This window comes from Silene latifolia, chromosome 9, assembly GCF_048544455.1.
Source record: "Silene latifolia isolate original U9 population chromosome 9, ASM4854445v1, whole genome shotgun sequence".
NCBI lineage: Eukaryota > Viridiplantae > Streptophyta > Magnoliopsida > Caryophyllales > Caryophyllaceae > Silene > Silene latifolia.
In genome coordinates, this window is record NC_133534.1 from 130800123 (window position 1) to 130807739 (window position 7617).

The window sequence follows — 7617 nt, forward strand, 5'->3', positions numbered from 1 at the left end:
GGTGGGTAGCTGAAGTCAAGGCTTCTTGTTGTTTCCTTATGGCAGGCTTTGTGGAAATGTTGCAGTAACTCTTTTCAAGGAGCCTCACAAATGCCTTACCAAATAAGGAAATGTTGCTTTATGCTTTAACTCCAACATGTGACTGCTTTGCTTTCCTGTTGCTGAAATTTCTGCTGAATTACATTGTATTTTAGGATGACTGGTGTGGATGCTTAGGGACCTTGCTTGGACTTTTAATTGAGACTCCTTTCAGCTGGCCAAGGTGGCAGCTGAAAGCTTGATTTTTGAACCTCTTGACATGCATCTCTGGTGGTGCAGTGGGTGTTGCCTGGATTTGGTCTGTGGTTTGGTCAGGATTGGGAGCCCCTGATCCAGCTTCTGCTGCACTACTAACTCAATATGAGTAGATTGTATCCAGAACAGGATTTATTACCACCAACCTACCTGCATAGGATAGTTTTCTGGCTCCAATGCATATGATTCTGTTTACCATCCTCTCAGCCAAGATATTACATTCTTTTTTAGTCAGTCTTCCTGCCTAAATAGGCACACCAAGATACTTAAAAGGCATTGACCCTTCTACAAACCATGTAGCCTGATGGATGTCATCTTTCAGCTGCTATGTAACCCCATTAAAATATACCTCTGATTTAGTATTATTCATAGTTAAACCATAAGCCTTTGAGAAAGAAGAGAAGACCCTCATCAGCAACATTATAGACTGAGCATTTCCCTTACAGAACATAAGCAAGCCATCTGCAAACATTAGGTGATTCAATTTGATGCCCTTGTAGAATGGATGATACTGGAGGGGCCATCTGTTAGTGGCATAATTTATCATTCTGGTGAGGTATTCCATACAAAGTATAAAGATTAAGGGAGAAATAGGATCACCCTGTCTTAATCCTCTCTTGCCCTGAAAATACCCAAAACTGCTTCTATTTAGGCACAACGTGAATGAGGTAGTTTGGACACAATCTATAAACTTTCTGAGTAAATGCATCTGGAAATCCCACCCCCTGAAACAACTGCTCAACAAACTCCCATTCAACTGTATCATAGGTCTTTTGAACATCAAGCATGAAGAGGCACCTAAGGGACACAGCATGTCTATTATAAAGCTTAACTATATCTTGACAAATGAGTACATTCTCTATAATAAACCTGCCTTTGATGAAGGCACCCTGATTCGTACTCACAATGTCAGGCAACATCAGAGATAGTCAATTGCAAAGAAGTTTAGATATAACCTTGTAGATCATGTTACAGCAAGCAATAGGTCTAAAATGTTTAACAAATGTAGGCCTTACACATTTAGGGATTCAAGTGATATTTGTGGCATTTAGTTGTTGAAGAATCTGACCAGTACTAAAGAAATCCTTAATAGCTTCACATAACTCATCCCCCCACAATATCCCAATTGTCTTTGATGTGTTCATTTTATATATACTTTTACCCCTCATTTTAGCTCGATTTTGATTGCATATCATACTTTAATTAGTATATTTGTGAGCTAATCTGGTGTTCTATGTGTATATTGTTTGTATTTGTTACATTTTGTAGGAATTTAAGCATTTAGAGGCTTTTTCCTATCACATTAGCAAACACCAAGTTCACTAAGCTAAGTGGAAACAAGATGGACCAAGCATGACCATGGAAGATGTGATTCCAAGCCCAAGGAAGAAAGTATGGAGCAATGGATTGACAAATGCAAATGATCATACAAAGTCAACCCCAAAAAGTTATCCAAAGACCTAGACAATTAGCATTCTTAGGATACTCTTTGCACGCTAAATTTCACATTTAACCGGGTGATTAAGGAGGCTTAATTACGTTGCATGGGATTCCTTGGAGCATTTAAGGAAATAGTGAAGAAAAATAGCCGGAAACCCACGCCCCCGATCGAGGCTAGTAACCCTGATCGGGGTTGACCTTATCTTGGAATCTTACGTTATGCCCCTATAATAGGGGCCTTAATCCGTCGTTAGGGATATCTTCTTTACATCTTTCATACACTATTTCACTCTCATTTAGCCTTAAGCAAAATTCTCTCTTAGTTTTCATTTGTAATTTCAATATTATTAAGCATTTGGTTATCAAACATTTGGTTATTTATATACTCAAGCATTAGGTTCTCATATGTTCTTCTTTGCAAGTTCTAGTTCCTAAATTCCATTTCCATTACGGTAATTCTAATTCTAGTTTATTAGTTTACAATTCTATTTTAGTTATCACATAGTTGATCATTAGTACTTTTATTATATCACATTAGTTTAATATTACTTTTTATGTTCATCATTTAGTTTCAATACTATTTCTATAAATATGTCTATCATTTCTTATATCAAAGTTTGTAGCTTACATTTTAATATGAGTAGCTAAATTTCCTTAGTCTAGGGACTAGGGAAGTCATGCAAAATCTAATATATGTAAAATGATAAATTAGGTTGATATAATATTGTCTAATTGCTTCTATCACATGTTTGCATCGTCACGTTTAATCTTTGTTTAGTGGCCATAATCATTGATTAAGTTTGTTAATTCGTTGTTTTAGTCGAGAGGCACGGAATCGGATTAGACTAAGCATGTGTAGTACGACGACCTAGTCATAAACGAGAGTTTCTCTAGGACCCGGTCTATGGTTGACACTAATATCGTGAGGTGGGTGTCTTTAAGTCTAAACAATTGACAATGTTATTATTTCCGAGTTTAGCATGAATATATATTTACATTTGCATGTGTGACCAGACTCCCCTAGACTCCTTTAATCATATAGTTTACATCACTTTTTATTTGCTAATCAACAAACCAACCAACAAACCAAACCATACGTAATTGACCTTGATAGAAATCTTTTCATAGCATTTCATAGCGCAATTCCCGTCTCCTTGTGGTTCGACCCCTATTACTACATTTATTTGTGTTTATGGAATTTATCTTTGCATAGGTGTGCGATAGCCTATCAAATTTTGGTGTCGTTGTCGGGGAGCACGGTTTTATTGCGTTTAGCCTATCAAATTTTGGTGTCGTTGCCGGGGAGCACGGTTTTATTGCATTTAGATTTGTCGATTTCTATCTTGTTTTCGTTTGTCTTAAGGAACAAGAGCACGGTTTTATTGCGTTTAGATTTGTCGATTTCTATCTTGTTTTCTTTTGTCTTAAGGAACACTTGTTCCTTGAGACTGCTACTTATCATTTTCTAGAGATTGTTGTCTTATGCCCAGGTCTTCTCGTAGTGGAGATTTTTTTTTTTTTTTTTATGTGTAATGTAAGAATTTCATTAAGCACAACTTAGGTAATACAACCTAACAGTTTTACAAACTAAGCCATTTTGATAGAGACATATCTCTATTGACATACATCAATACTTCCTAACCATTGCCTATCATGAATATCAAATTGGTTCTGGAAAGTACAAACTCTCATCTTAGTAACATTTCTAGCCAGCCTAACCACCTCTGCAGGCCTGACCAGCGAATGCTCCACCCTTGCTCTGTTCCTCTGCAACCAAATAAAATAGAAACAATCCATGAAAGCACAAAGCAGAACACCTCTTCTATTCTTAGACCTCTTCTGCAGCCAAATCCATCGAAGTATATCAGTATATGGAAGAGCTACATGACAAAGTCTAGCCATTTCTACCAAAATAAGTCTGCTATACGAGCACTGCTAGAATAGGTGCATGTGTGTCTCTGCAGCACTTCCACATAACAGACATTCATCATCAGGAGCAATACCCAAACCAAAAAGTTTTGTTTTAACCTGCAAAGCTTCTCTGGCAATGAGCCAATAGATGAATTTATGCTTAGGAATTCCCATCTTGTTCCACACAATACAATGCCAATCAACAGGCTGATACTTCACTCTCAACAGCTCATAACCACTCTTCACTGTATAGCCTTTAGCATCTACCAACCATTGTCCCTGACAGTAACCAGAACTAAGCTTATCACGCACTCTGCAAACTGATCTCCATCCCCAGCTAATGTCACCACTGGGTACATACCCAGTCCAACTCCTGCCTTTTAAATAAATCTGGCTGATTAGTGGAGATTTGCTTTCACCGGATTCCGAGCCCGAGAAAACCTTTCGGAGAAGAAGACGTTTTTGGAAAGAAGTGAAAGAAGCCGCTTCTCACGTGCAAGTTCAAAGTGCTAGAAAGTCTTACCTAGATGATCTTAAAGCTCTTGAAGAGGAGGAGGTTTCTAGTTCATCATCTCCACCACCACCACTATCTCCAACTTAAAAGATGGTGAAACTTTCCGATCACTCAAAGCCCACCGCGGCTATGCTTCCGGCCGGTATTACAACTACTCAAATTATCGCGCCGGAATTCGAGATCAAACCGGCTTTCATTAGCCTTGTGGAGAGGAAGCAACTTGGGGGACGTCCTTTGGAGGATCCCAACTTGCATGTGCAAAACTTTTGCGATTATTGCTCCATGATACGGCAAACGGGCGTCACTCAAGCCCAAATTAGGGAAATACTTTTCCCTTTCTCTTTGAAGGAAAAGGCCAAACTATGGATCAATAGCCTTGATCGCACAGCCATGGGGATTACAAATTGGGAGACATTGGCTCTTGCTTTCTATCAAAAGTTTTTTCCACCGGAGAAAACTCAAACCTTGAGGAGCCAAATCACCGGATTCCGTCAACAAGCTCTTGAGAGCTTATATAAGGCTTGGGAGAGGTACAAGGATTTGCAAAGACAATGCCCACATCATGGGTTGGATGCTTTGTTTCTAGCTATAACATTCTACAATGGATGTTGTGCCGAGTCCCGAAGGATTCTCGATTCCGCCAATAATGGGCGGTTTGATCAAATTAACACAGATATTGCTCATGCCACAATCAAATCTATGGCTATCCATGACGCACAATATGTCAATTCCTGAAGTGTGCCACTCAAAGTTAAAGAAGAATCCTCCGACAATCCAGTCTTGTTAGCTCAAATTGCCTTACTCCAACAACAATTGGCAGAACGAGATGCTAGGGATTCTCTTCAACAACTCAATGTCGTGTCCTCTACTAGTCAAATCATTGTTTGTGAAGGTTGCTGGGGTGCGGGTCATTATGCCGCTCTATGCCAAGCTACTATGGAGGAGGTATGTGCTTATCAAGCTTTTATACAAAGTTCTTATCCACCGGGTACATTTTCCAATACTTATAACCCGAATTCAAAATTTTACCCGAATATGTCTTATAGAAGTAATAATGTGCTTAACCCTCAACCTCAACCCCAACCACAACAACAAAATGCTTACGTTCCTCAACAACAAAAGTATAATTATCCACCGGGTTATCAAAGTCAAAACCAACAACAAAGACCTCAACAAAATTACCAACAAAATCAAGGGCCACCACCTCAAAATGGCCAACAAAACAACCAAAGAGGGGGTAAACTTGAGTCCTTGGTAATGCAAATGGCTAAGACCCAATCATAAATGTTGGCTCAACTCCAAAAGAGTGATCAAGCTCACAATGCCGCAATCAAGATGTTAGAGCAACAAATGGCTCAACTAGCCGCATCTAGCTCTTCAAGGAAGACCGGCCAACTACCGTCCCAAGGTACGCAACCACATGAGACCGTTAATTCTATTTCTTTGAGAAGTGGTACAAGCTATGATGGGCCATCCATGACTTTGGATGACGAAGTGGTTGTTAAAAAGCCCAAGCTTGGGGGAGATTTCTAAAAAGAAGGCTAGTAAAGAGCCTCCTATTAGGGATCTTGTGCCATTTCCTCATCGCTTATTGATGCTCAAGAGAAAGAGCAAGCTTGATACCAAGGATGTTGAGCCTCCTATGCCTAAAGAGAGTGATGAGGTGATTGTTGAGAAAGAGGTCTCTTCTAATGCTAAGGAGGGTGATGCCAATTCAAAGAAGGTTGATGCTCCCATTGAGGTTGAGAAAGAGAAGGAGAAAGATGTGGAGGACGCTCTTCCAAAGGAAGTTGTTCAAGTGCCGTTTCCCCACCATCTAGCAAAGCACATGGAAGAAGGTAAGTTCGATAAGTTCTTGGAAGTTGTTAAGAATTTACAAGCCAGCGTCCCATTTATAGAATTGCTTACCCAAGTCCCTTCCTACTCAAAGTTTATGAAGTAAATCCTCTCAAAGAGGTTGAGACCATTGCTTTCACCGAAGAGTGTAGTGCACTCTTACAAAACAAGTCTCCCTCGAAACTTAAGGACCCTGGTAGGTATTATATTCCTTGCACTATAGGCATATATACCATTGATAAGGCCCTTTGCGACCTAGCTGCTAGTGTAAGTGTCATGCCCTATTCAATTTGTGAAAAACTTAACATGGGTGCTTTAAAATGCACAAGTATCACATTGCAAATGGCGGACCGTTCTTTAAAGTGACCTTTAGGTGTCTTAGAAGATGTGCCCGTCAAAGTTGGCAAGTTTTTCATACCCGTTGACTTCCTCATACTTCATATGGCCGAGGACTCACAAACACCAATTATATTGGGTAGGCCATTCTTACACACCGCGGGTGCGTTGATTGATGTGAAAAATAGGAGGTTGACATTAGAAGTGGGTGATGACCGGGTTACCGTTAGCAAGAACAACACCATTAGAAGCCCAATGTTACAAGAGTCTTGTTATTTATTTAGCACTGTGGACTCTTCTAATGCCTCTATTACACTTGGTTCCTTACTGATGGATCCGTTGGAGGAAGATATTGGTGTTGATTGTTTTGTAGATGACGATGCTAAGGGCACTAATGCTAAGAGTGCCAAAAGGAAAGGGAAATTTTATTAGAAAAATTTCCAGTGGATGCGGAATGCAAAGGAAGCTATGAAATGGAGCTCGGATGGTGACTAGCTCAATGATGAAACTTGATTTTAACGTCGTGCGGGATGTTAAACCAGCGCTTCTTGGGAGGCAACCAAAGCTTTTTATTTGCTTTTATTTATTTTTGTTTTTAATTTTCTGCAATTTACTGTTTTTCGTAGAATTAGTAATAAGTTACTAGACTTGACGGTGTTTTTCTTTGTGATTTATAGGTGAGAAGAAAAGGAGGCTTAAAGGAGAAAATTTACGCTTCCCCATGCAAAAACCCCGTTCGGGGACGTAAGTTTCAAAAACGGGACGGAAATAGAAGAAATATGGAAGCGAAGGCAAAAAGGCATTTACCGGTCAACCCCGATCGGGGACGTGATTTCTTTTTTTTTTTTTTGGCAGCTTCTTGTTTATACCGGTAAGAGGAAAACATATCCTATCACATTCATCATCCCCGACGGTACTACTACTCTCCTATCTCCCTCATTTCTTCACATTTCTGCACCTTAAATCACAAGGAAACATCTATTTCTTCATGATTTTACAAGATTCATTCATCATTTATCATCATCAAGTATGTATTTCCCTCTTTTCTCTTTGATTTTATCCATTTTAATCAATTCAATCAAGTTTATCAAACCCTAACTCAAATTGGGGGAAATTGATTTTATGCTTATTTGTACTAGAAATTGATTGTATTATGCTCTATTCATGTTTATAGTATGAATTAGGTAACTAATTGGTTGTATTATGTCGATTTGGATGGATTTTGGTTTGCCTTAAGATGAATTTTTGTCTTAAAATTTCAGAAAATGGCACCAAGAAGAGCTCCT

At 39.2% G+C, this 7617-nt stretch overlaps 1 non-coding gene across 1 annotated transcript; it reads right to left on the reverse strand.

The window, feature by feature from the left end:
- Positions 1–4620: 4620 nt before the first annotated feature.
- On the reverse strand, positions 4621–4728 carry LOC141604417 (small nucleolar RNA R71). The gene has a single exon (XR_012526118.1). It is a non-coding gene; the product is annotated as a small nucleolar RNA R71 (small nucleolar RNA).
- Positions 4729–7617: the final 2889 nt, after the last annotated feature.